Below are 10,206 nucleotides of genomic sequence, written 5' to 3'. Positions count from 1 at the left end.
TCTCTGGTTATAGCAACTTTTGATATGGAGTGTTGCTATGTTGCCATCTAGTGATAAAATAGAAAGGTACAATAGGTAACAACAGAGGGAGAGCAAACCAAACCTACATAAACAGTACTACCTACCCCATTAAAAGTCATACTCATTTCTTGCAGTACAATACATAGCATTAATTACATGCTGAGAGTAAACTCTTAAAAAAAGAAAGTAAAGTCACAAAAGAGTAGTGAACTTCTTATAATTGGCATTAAGAGAGTGTGTAAAATGGGTAAGGGTCAGATGGCTAATATGCTGCAGGGAATGTCTGCAGTTGAGAACTCCTTGTAAAATGTAAACCCAGAGTCATTCTCACTACCCCATCACAAAATTTAGCTCTGATGTATTTGGATTAGCTTCACTGAAGGCCTACATAGGATAAAATTTTACAGATCACAAAACTTGTGACAAATACCTTTGCTACACGTAACTCCTGGTATGTGCACATCACTATTATTTACTGGTTTGTTCTATTTTCTCATGAACTCACAATCAAATAAAAACCGTTTATTTTTGTCACTGCTGACCCATTGTGTTTTCATGTCACACTGCAAAACATGGTGAATACTACATACTCTTGGAAAGGAAAAGAAGTAATTGCCCTCAAATGCAGTAAGCAGTGATAAAAGTAGAGCAACTGACAGTATGAGAGTCCTTATATTAGTTGTAATATTTATGGGTCCAAAATACTACAAATAACAGTGCAGAAGAGTTTCATCAGGGGCTCCAGCACAGAAAAAATAGGAATTGAAGGGGATGACACTGCCTCAGGAAGCTTTTCAAATGTCAGGTTTGTCTGGATTCGTGAATTGCCTTTTTGTGACTGTCCAGACTCACCAAAATCTTACCATAATCCCGTTATTTATTTCTAAGAAAACTGACAATAGTTGCTTGTGAAAAGAAAGAAACTCATTCATCCTTTGGAATCCTATATGATGTTCCTAAGAAAAAAGCTCCTATGAACGTCACCTGATGGTGGATGCTGTAGTACGAGGAGGTTCTGGGATCCCTTTCGCTTTTCCCTCACCTTCCAACCACTGCCTTGCTATTCTATTTCCTATCCAGAACATGCAAACCCCCAGTCAAAGCATGACTGTAATATAAGCAAGCATTAAAAGAAGGATTAATACTTTGGGTATTATTTTATCACATATGTTTTGAACCATATTACTATGGCCATTGCCCTACTACTGCTCATCAAGGGTATAGTTAACTGTTGATTCACAGAAAATGCTGAATTCTTCAGCAACAGGTGAAAGAAAACATCTAAGATGTGGTACTTTGCACAAACACCTGAACCTTATCCTAAACAAGCTAGCAGAGACACTGGAATAATTTTAATTGAACCTGAATGATACTCTGCCTGAGCTACCTTACTTCTTTTTTGAAATTGTGCCTGAAATATCAGCACATAAAGTAAAAATGTGCAACGCCCACTTAGAAGTCTAGAGAAGGGTGAAGAAGAGTATCTGTCCAAGATTTTTTTCTAAATGAGGATGAGGTGTTTGATACAATACCTCACACACGTTCTGAACTTCCAGGAATGGCATGCCTGAATGGGGGATATGTTTAACTTCGAGTCAATACCTACAACTTGACAATTCAGACTCACGGACCATTCATTACAATAAAAATGTTAGGTGTTTTTTGAGTCCAGTCTTGCTTTCTACTCCATGAGCTTCTATACATATGAAGTAGAACAATTACATGCCGTGAGTTTTTTAGGACTGAGAGAAAGGCCTACGTAAGTTTAAGTACTATGGTGAATGAAACAAAGGGCAGCTAAACCTGCCTAGTAGATGACAAGCTGTCTTTAAAGAAAAGGAAAAATGGCGAAATTATTACTGAAGCACAAAGTTATCTCAAAGTAGAAAAAAGAGACCCAGATATGGGCCTCTCATCAACAGCTCTCATCATGGCTCTACTCATCAACAGCTGTTTGTAGAGTTGCAAGTGTAACAATTTTTAATAGCATTCCATTTAAAAAATACAAATAAAATACCATACCCTAATTTTGGACGCTCCTGAGAATAGTACTTCTCTTTTTTCAAATAGATATGAACAACAGGTTCCTGTCCCAAATTCCAAAACAGTCTTCTGAGTATCTGAGAACTCTGTTTAAGTAAAATAAATGTTATTATTAATTATATTTTTGTCCAACTAGTATAAGGCTGTTTATGACAACATTTCTCTTTTGAAATTATAAAGCTGGAATAAGCTTTGCTATTATAAAATACATTTTCAAACAATGACATACCATTAAAATCATATTTACTCAATCAATTCATTTCAGAATACACAACACTCAGAGCCAAGATCAGTTTTCTCTGTATTGTTTCTGTAGCCGCAGACGGAAAACAAAACCACTTTCCTAACATCTAATTATCTACTAACAAAAATGCCTTCACAATGCAATTAATATTGCTACCTTTTTCTTCTGTTTCATTTTAATCTTGAAGATAGTAATGTCAATTATTAAGCAAATGTTAAAAATTTAAAAGATATAATGATGGCAACTTAATAAAACCCCCTAAATCCTGGTGCCATGCATGCATACCTCATGTCAGCTACTGTACCAATGACTAATTACTTTCTGCCATTCGTTTAGATCAGAAACCCACTCCTAACATAATTTATTGTACATATTAGTCCCTACAACTAATCCATGTGGTATAATCTCTTGAATGAATCTCCGTTCAGCTTGTACAATAGGTTGTCACGGTTTAGGTCTAAATTAAACCAGTAAATGGACATCCCTGTTTATCATGTATCATGTCTTCCACAATGCTTTTGCTTAAACTTTTTTCCAACAGTTTGCTATGCAGGTGCATGAGGAAATCTGAAAAGAGTCTTCTGTTTAACTGTCACACGTTACTGCCAGTTACAATTTCTGAATATAATTTTCACAGACTCAAATTTGACTCAATCACTAAAACTTGCTAATTATTCTATCTCTATGAAATAGACAATAGGTTTCACCTCACTCATTATACTTGTGTTACTGCTGCAGTATTAACAGGAGAGAAAATCTTGCAAGTTTATTTTTCCTAACACAGTAAAAGGAAGTAAGTAAAGATGAATGCAGGCAGTGTATTTCAATAAGACACTTCTACTTTCAACTGGTAAATTTTCTCAAGACATGCATTTTAACCTTTTTCTTAAGTGGCATCATTTCAACGTACTTGTGATGGAATAATTGCAGTGTGGTTCAGTTTGGAAGCATCTGCACTTTCAGGATCATATATCCACAAAATTAACTTCTAACAAGTAAAAAAGAGACACAAGTTGATAGTTTTTTAACAAACGCTAGTATTCTATCACTGTGATAGCACTTCTTCTTGTGACAACACATAAGATAACGTAATAATATTAACTTAGGCAATGTGTATGCTGCAAGCTAGTCTTGTACTCTGTTTCTTTTTGATGTGAACAGGCAATAACAACTGAGGGAAGCAGCACCTCCTTTTCTCAGAAATAAAGCGGGGAAGAGTAAGAATTTATGCAGAAGAATTTTTTGTCCTCTGATGCTGTCATACTTCCCTCAGAAGCCCTTCCTCAGTCTCTCTCCATTCTTGTGGGCTATGCAGCTATATACAGCCTGTTCTGCTGCAGCAAAGGAAGAGGGGTTACTCACTGTTAAAACAAAACAGAACTTGTTTCTTGCCAAGGAAATGTTACAAAGCTGTTATTTAAATGTGCATCATGTATGCTTCCATGACTGGCACATCACTGACATACTGCTCTTTCAGTCAGGAAGAGGGCAAATACCTGGTATTTCCATCTCATGGTACATGCAAGGGGAATCAGTCATTCAGTGAGGCAGACTCACCACCTTTACCACAAAGTATAGCAGTGTAAGGATGGGAACAGAGGCAGTTATCATAAAACAGCTGACATGCTGCAAGTTTACATCCTACAGTTCTCATCCTGCAGTTTCATATTCAGCTACTCAAATCAAAATGCCAACTCTTGCAATCCGTCCTTAGAATAGGGCAAGCTGAGTAATCATACAGCTGCTTGCTCAGAGGTGGCTGAGTGGAAGAACTTGCACAGGGAGAATATAAGCTTGCTTCCACAGCTGTGAAGTTCAATCATTTTTAGCAGACTGCAAACTACTTATGAATTCAGTTTGTTAGCAACGACACTTTTTTTATTATTTAAAGTTTTCGTATTTCCCCACATGATCACAATCTCTCTCACAGTCAAAGAGGGGGTGAGGTAGGAAATAATTTATGATATCATCTCTTTATATTAAATTTGGCAGATGTTACGAAATAAGGAATTTTATAAACAAGATACTAGTTTACTGTACCAATGGAATGTTTAATCAGATTCATTTTATGCCACACACATTTTAAAAATCTCAAACAAGTACACAAATTCAAAGAAATGAGTAACAGGTTGGTCTGCCAAAGTCTTGCCATTAATCAGCCTGAATTTGTGTCAAAATTGTATTCCATAAAAATGAGAAAAAAAATTGGAGAAGAGATAGATTAAGATATAAGGCCAAAGAACACATTCAAACTTAAATTGACCTGGCTTTCACTTATGGACAGTGGATCTGTTCTACAAAAACAATAAATTACATATTACTTTAAAATATCACTAAAAAGCTTGCTATTGAATAAAACTATTTTACACGAATCAATCTTCTTGTATGAGATGTGTATACAGTGTCTAAAATAATGTTTTTAATGTACTGGCTTTGGTTGTTCCACTGCACAAATATTTTAATATTTAAAGAGAGATCCGTATTTGCTGGATGTTTCTCATTTAAAAACATACTCTAAGCATCTTTCATAGGCTTTTTTATAACGTAGCTTCTCTCTTACCAAAATATGTACTATTTAAATAAAGCGCATCTTCTGAAAAGTTCACCTTATTTAAAGTTACCAGATTCAGAAGATCAGTTTGCAAGGAAGTATACCTGCTGTATCAGAGTGCACAATGGAGACCCTGTGTTGTGCCCTATAAGAGGAGAAGACTCGCCTCTCCAACGAGGGAGACATGTCCCTCTCTGTAATGACATGACGGGGAGCAACGTGCTGCTTGTGTTAGAATTAGGGCCTCCGAGTCTTCTGCACTCTTGCTGCCGCTGGAATGGGTAAGGTCCAGGGGTGAGGAAAAGGCAGAGAAACTGCTGTATCTTGGATGTCAGAAACACAATAGAATTAGGATTGCATGAAATCAAACCCCATTAAACATCCTGGATGAAATGTTAATTCTGATGAAGTCAATGCTAAAACATCCACTGCCTTCAAAAGAGGTTAAGAATTCATCCATCAGTTTAAGTGGAAAAAAGAAGCTGTAGACAAGGATCAGAGTTTATAATACGAAGCATGTTTTCATCACCACTCAAGTAAAATGTTAAAAATATACTGATTATCTTCAAATTTGCTGAAAAAATTCCATAGGACTACAAAACTAAATTTGCAGTTTTCAGGCAAAGACACAAGTAATTCTAACTAGTGTGACTGAAGTAGAAGAAAAAAGTCTGAGCTACGGTTATTCTAGGATGAGAAAGATTGGTGCTATTAAGGCTGTCTTTGGCTTCTTGTCAATCACATTTTGTTTAAGTTTGGTAACTGAACTCAGTGCATTCCTTCCAGCAAAACAAAACCAAAAAAGCAATTAACTGCTCCTTTCTGCAGTAATATCTGGGAAATGTACAAAGACATCCTCAGGCAACATTAACACTAATCAAAACAGAAAGCATGCAAGAAAGTTTACCCTGGGGTTGATAGAAAAAAAATCCAAGTAAGGGGCTTACTAGCCTACTATAAAATAAACAGATAAAACAGTTACATGGCTTTGAGGGCAAGCACATGATGCTTTGCATTACACAAGAGTTACCAGAGGGGTTCAAAAACTGTGAAAAAGCAAGCTACTGCTATTTATTTCCTCTATGTTTAGAGAAACAGGATTTTGTATACGTATTTCATAAGCAAAAGTATGCCATTAAAAATACTCCTGACTAGCATTATAGATGTTTTCCTCCTAAGTAAAGCAAGCCAAATACTAGCAAACTCCATGGATGGTAGGAGCAGAATACAAGTTACTGTTTTTGCCTAAAACTACTGGTTTTATTCAGGAAATCTACAGAACTTTTTCAGTAGTGTCATGGCCATCAGTCTTTTTCTTTCCTTTTTCCTACTGCTACCGAGTATAAGGCAATCGTAGCTCCAGTAGGGCTTCCTACACTGACAACCACCAGGGTTCCTGTCTGGTCTTACTATGTTAAAATATGCGCCCTTATGATTCACTATTCATTTTTTTCTTGATCTGTCTAGCATGCTTCAAGAGCATGCACTCTCCCACCACACAAGCGACACCTTCTCTTCAATTATTTTTAATTCCTATTTGTTTGAGCACATGCATTTTAGCTGCAACTTCACTCTGACATAGCCTTCTTCAGAGATGTTAAAGTGTCCAGGGAGACATGCTTACGGTGTAAGCTTTAAAAATCATTACTTGACGGAGCAGGATAAATACACGTACTTAGACAAAAGAATAAAGTCTCTGCCTCATTTTCCTCCCTTCTTTTGAGCATTCTTTGGAATCCTGCAACAGCATCCAAAATATTTTTATTTCTACAATTGACTCCTTTCAAGAAACATGTACTTCTTTCTGGCCCCTGCAATCAAAATCCCCCTGATTTCTACACTAGATAGGAGGTTCTTCAATAACCTTTAGACCTGTTAGACATATGTCCTCCCAAGTCTGCCTCTTTAGAGGAATAAACCACCTTTTTCTTTGTAATCTATTGCTCATGAGCTGCCTTCTGTAATTCTGTCTTGAAACACTGATTTACCTTGGGCAATGGCTGGCTGTGTTTTTGTTCAGTGCTACATCTGAATCCACATGTCAATACCCTTCATTTTTGGACCTGTACTAAGTACAAAAGCTCTTTTCACCTCCTATGGATTTTAATTCAACGTGGAAATGAGAGTTCTCAATTTGACCCATACGTATATATACACACACAATACCCAACATTACCCAAAATTCATAAATTCCAAACTGTCAGGTTTTTCATTTATTCAAACAGGTCATTATTATCCCTGTTAAAAATGTTACTGTTATTTATTTCAAAAAATATTTACATAGAAAAAACCCCACCTGTCTGTGAAGCTGCCATCACATACCACATGAAACAACTAGAACGATCAGAAGCAGGCAAATACCGCTCTTTATCCTCAAATGTCTAGAAGACAGAAACATGTTTTGCTTTGATATACTGTCTCCTAGTGCTATTGGTTTATGTTTTACTTGTATCAATATATACATCTATATAACGCTTTATTACTTACAGAAAAAGCTTTGATTTATGAATAGTCCAATTGAATTCAGTGAGACTATTCATGGACAAACAAGCATGCTTGGAAACTCAAGGTCCTAACGCCTTGGTCAATAATCACATATGTAGATTAGGACTCATCACAGCACTTGCTACCTCTTGTTCAACCAGTAGTTGGAAACTTGAACAGCTGAAGCTATTCTGGAATGGCTCAAGAGATACTGGTAGGAAATCAAAATATTAAAGGCGACAAGAGAGCTTGAACACATGGGTAGGATTTAGGATTATTTAGATAGAAAGGGTGAGGTGAGACATAAATGGGAGAGAACTAAGGTTTTGCACTGGGAAAGGGTCACAGGAGAAGGAGGGTTAGAGAACACAAACAAATAGGCAACAATTAGTTTTGACATTAATGAAATAAGTTGCAGCAACCCCATCTGGTAAGAGAAAATATGAAATTAAGAGAGGTTTCTTACATGAAATGTGTTTGGTTTTATTTTTAAATGCCTGTATATTAGATCCTTTCTGAATAGAATGCACTGCATTTATGCAGTTTACATATGTTTCTGTGCCACCTTAAATGGAGATGTACATGGGGACCTAGACCCAATACTATTCACTTCTTTATAACAGTCTTATCTAATGAACAGGGATTCAACATGATATTGCAAACTTCCTTAATCCCTTTAAAAGATATTATAGTTCCTTCTGGTCAGTGATCACAATAAGGATTCAGCAATGAGCTTCTTCAGATCCAAAACCAATTACAATTCAGATCCCAAAACACCACTTACATTCTTTACAAAATACTGAAAAAATCCTAATTAGTCAAATCCCAAGTTTTTTGTGGTAAACATGGTGGAAATCTGTGACAATATCCACATAATCTGGTCATTACAAAAACTACTGTGAGAAAGATGAGGTTTTTTGCAGCTATATATGATAAGCAGCTGCCTTTTGTCCCCAGAGAAGATATGGGATGCAGATAGGTCTGCAGAGCAAGCAGAGTAACTGGATGTTAAAGGGATAAGCATAAAATATTTAGTATTTCAATAAAATAAAAGAGGCTATCAGAAATCTCAGAATTCAGTGATTCATCTTGCAAGCAAACGCACCATCTCTAGACTAGTTAAACTCTGTTCTTACTTGGAAGTTTTCCTTCACAACCTTTAGAGATAAAGATGGCTTATTTTGTAAATAGCATATTCAATTCTGGAGCTCCATTTCACAACAAACTATGTATGCTATGAGAGACATCTGCATCCAAACCATCACCGAGTACACAATGATCAGACCACAATTAATTTTCTCACAATTCATTTTCACAGCTTACCTCAGTCTTTACTTTTGGTTTTACTCGGTAAGTCCCAGCAAATGGACAGTTCAGTGTTGGTTTTGGTGAACTAAAATTATTTAAAAAATAAAAACCACACATAACACAAATGTTTAACACTAGTGAACGTGAGATATGTGCATCTGAGAATCTATTTAGATTAAATCTTGAAAATTTAGGATTTCAGGGTCCTCTTCATAAGTTTGTGCAAGAGAAAAACCCTACATTTCTATTAAACAGAGAATACAATCTAGCAGTTCAGCACTCCACTGACAGACAATCTACATCTCTAAGACTCAATGATTATAATTTCAGGGCATTATTTATAAGCACATTGGACCAAATTAAAAAAAAAAAAAAAAGAATGTGAGAGAAACTTGAGCCTAACAGCATGTAAAATATTCATTAAGCTTTTGGCTCAAGTTTTTTCTTACGTGTATGTGAGACAACCTAGCTACTGTACAGTATCAGTGACACTTCAGGGAACTACAAGATGACTGCCTCTCAACAGCTATATAAACAAGCCCCTTAATGACAGACAACTGGCAAGGCACATCTCCCAGCCCCTGAGCGCTCTAAGAATGCGGTATGGGTCATTCTAGAGGCCTGCACATCCTGATCGCCTGCCTTTAAGGTCACGCTTCACCCCATTCACCAGTTTAGTCTCATCCTGTCCTGTGCCAAAACATCAGATAGGATTAGTAGCAAAAGAAATTAAGGATTTATCAGGACTCGGATATTATGGGTTACAGGTTAACACAGACAAAAATCTTTATTCTAACCTATATTTAACAACCAAATACAATCTTGGTTGATGCAGGAGCTCTCACCCACAGCCCTTGAAGAGATGGTGAACATCTCAGGGTGCTGTTTTCAAACAGATAAGGCTGATGTAAACTGGGGCTACTGTGCTCCCCTCCCTTGAGCTGACACTTTTGCAATGACCCAGATAAGAGAACTATTCTAACCAGAAACCAGAGCTAGGAAAAAGGAAAACTTTCAGCCAATTCAAGATCTTCTTAGTCAAATATTGTGCGATATTTGGCATCCTGTTTTAATGAATAGAAATGACAAAAAGGATTCATACATTCATTAGGGTTTTTTTTGTTTCCCTTACATAGTTCTTCATTCTCCCTGACTGAGATATTCTGAGAAATTTATAAATCTATAAAGTCCTGCAAAAAATTAATCACCCAATATCTATCACACATGCATTCTATTAAACTTTTAGTGGCTCAGTCGAAGGCTGAGACAGAGACAGAACACAGTATCTTTGTACACACAACGTGTTGTAACACTCAGGAACAGGGAACTTACTTACACCTGCCTTAGAGGGTAAGCTGCTGCTCAAATCACAAGAAGCAATGAAATTCTGGGGGGAACGCTGTAATAAAAGCTAACTTGTATCATGCATTTCCATTTTCACATTTAACATATTGTAGATAAATATTTAAATTACAGTATCATACATACAGAAAACTCCGTTTCATTTCTGCTCTGTAAAGACAGCAATTCATTTGCCGTTCTTTTAGAGAAGAAC

Source organism: Pygoscelis adeliae, unplaced genomic scaffold (genome assembly GCF_000699105.1).
Source record: "Pygoscelis adeliae isolate BGI_AS28 unplaced genomic scaffold, ASM69910v1 Scaffold463, whole genome shotgun sequence".
Classification (NCBI taxonomy): domain Eukaryota; kingdom Metazoa; phylum Chordata; class Aves; order Sphenisciformes; family Spheniscidae; genus Pygoscelis; species Pygoscelis adeliae.
This window is presented reverse-complemented; position numbering follows the sequence as displayed.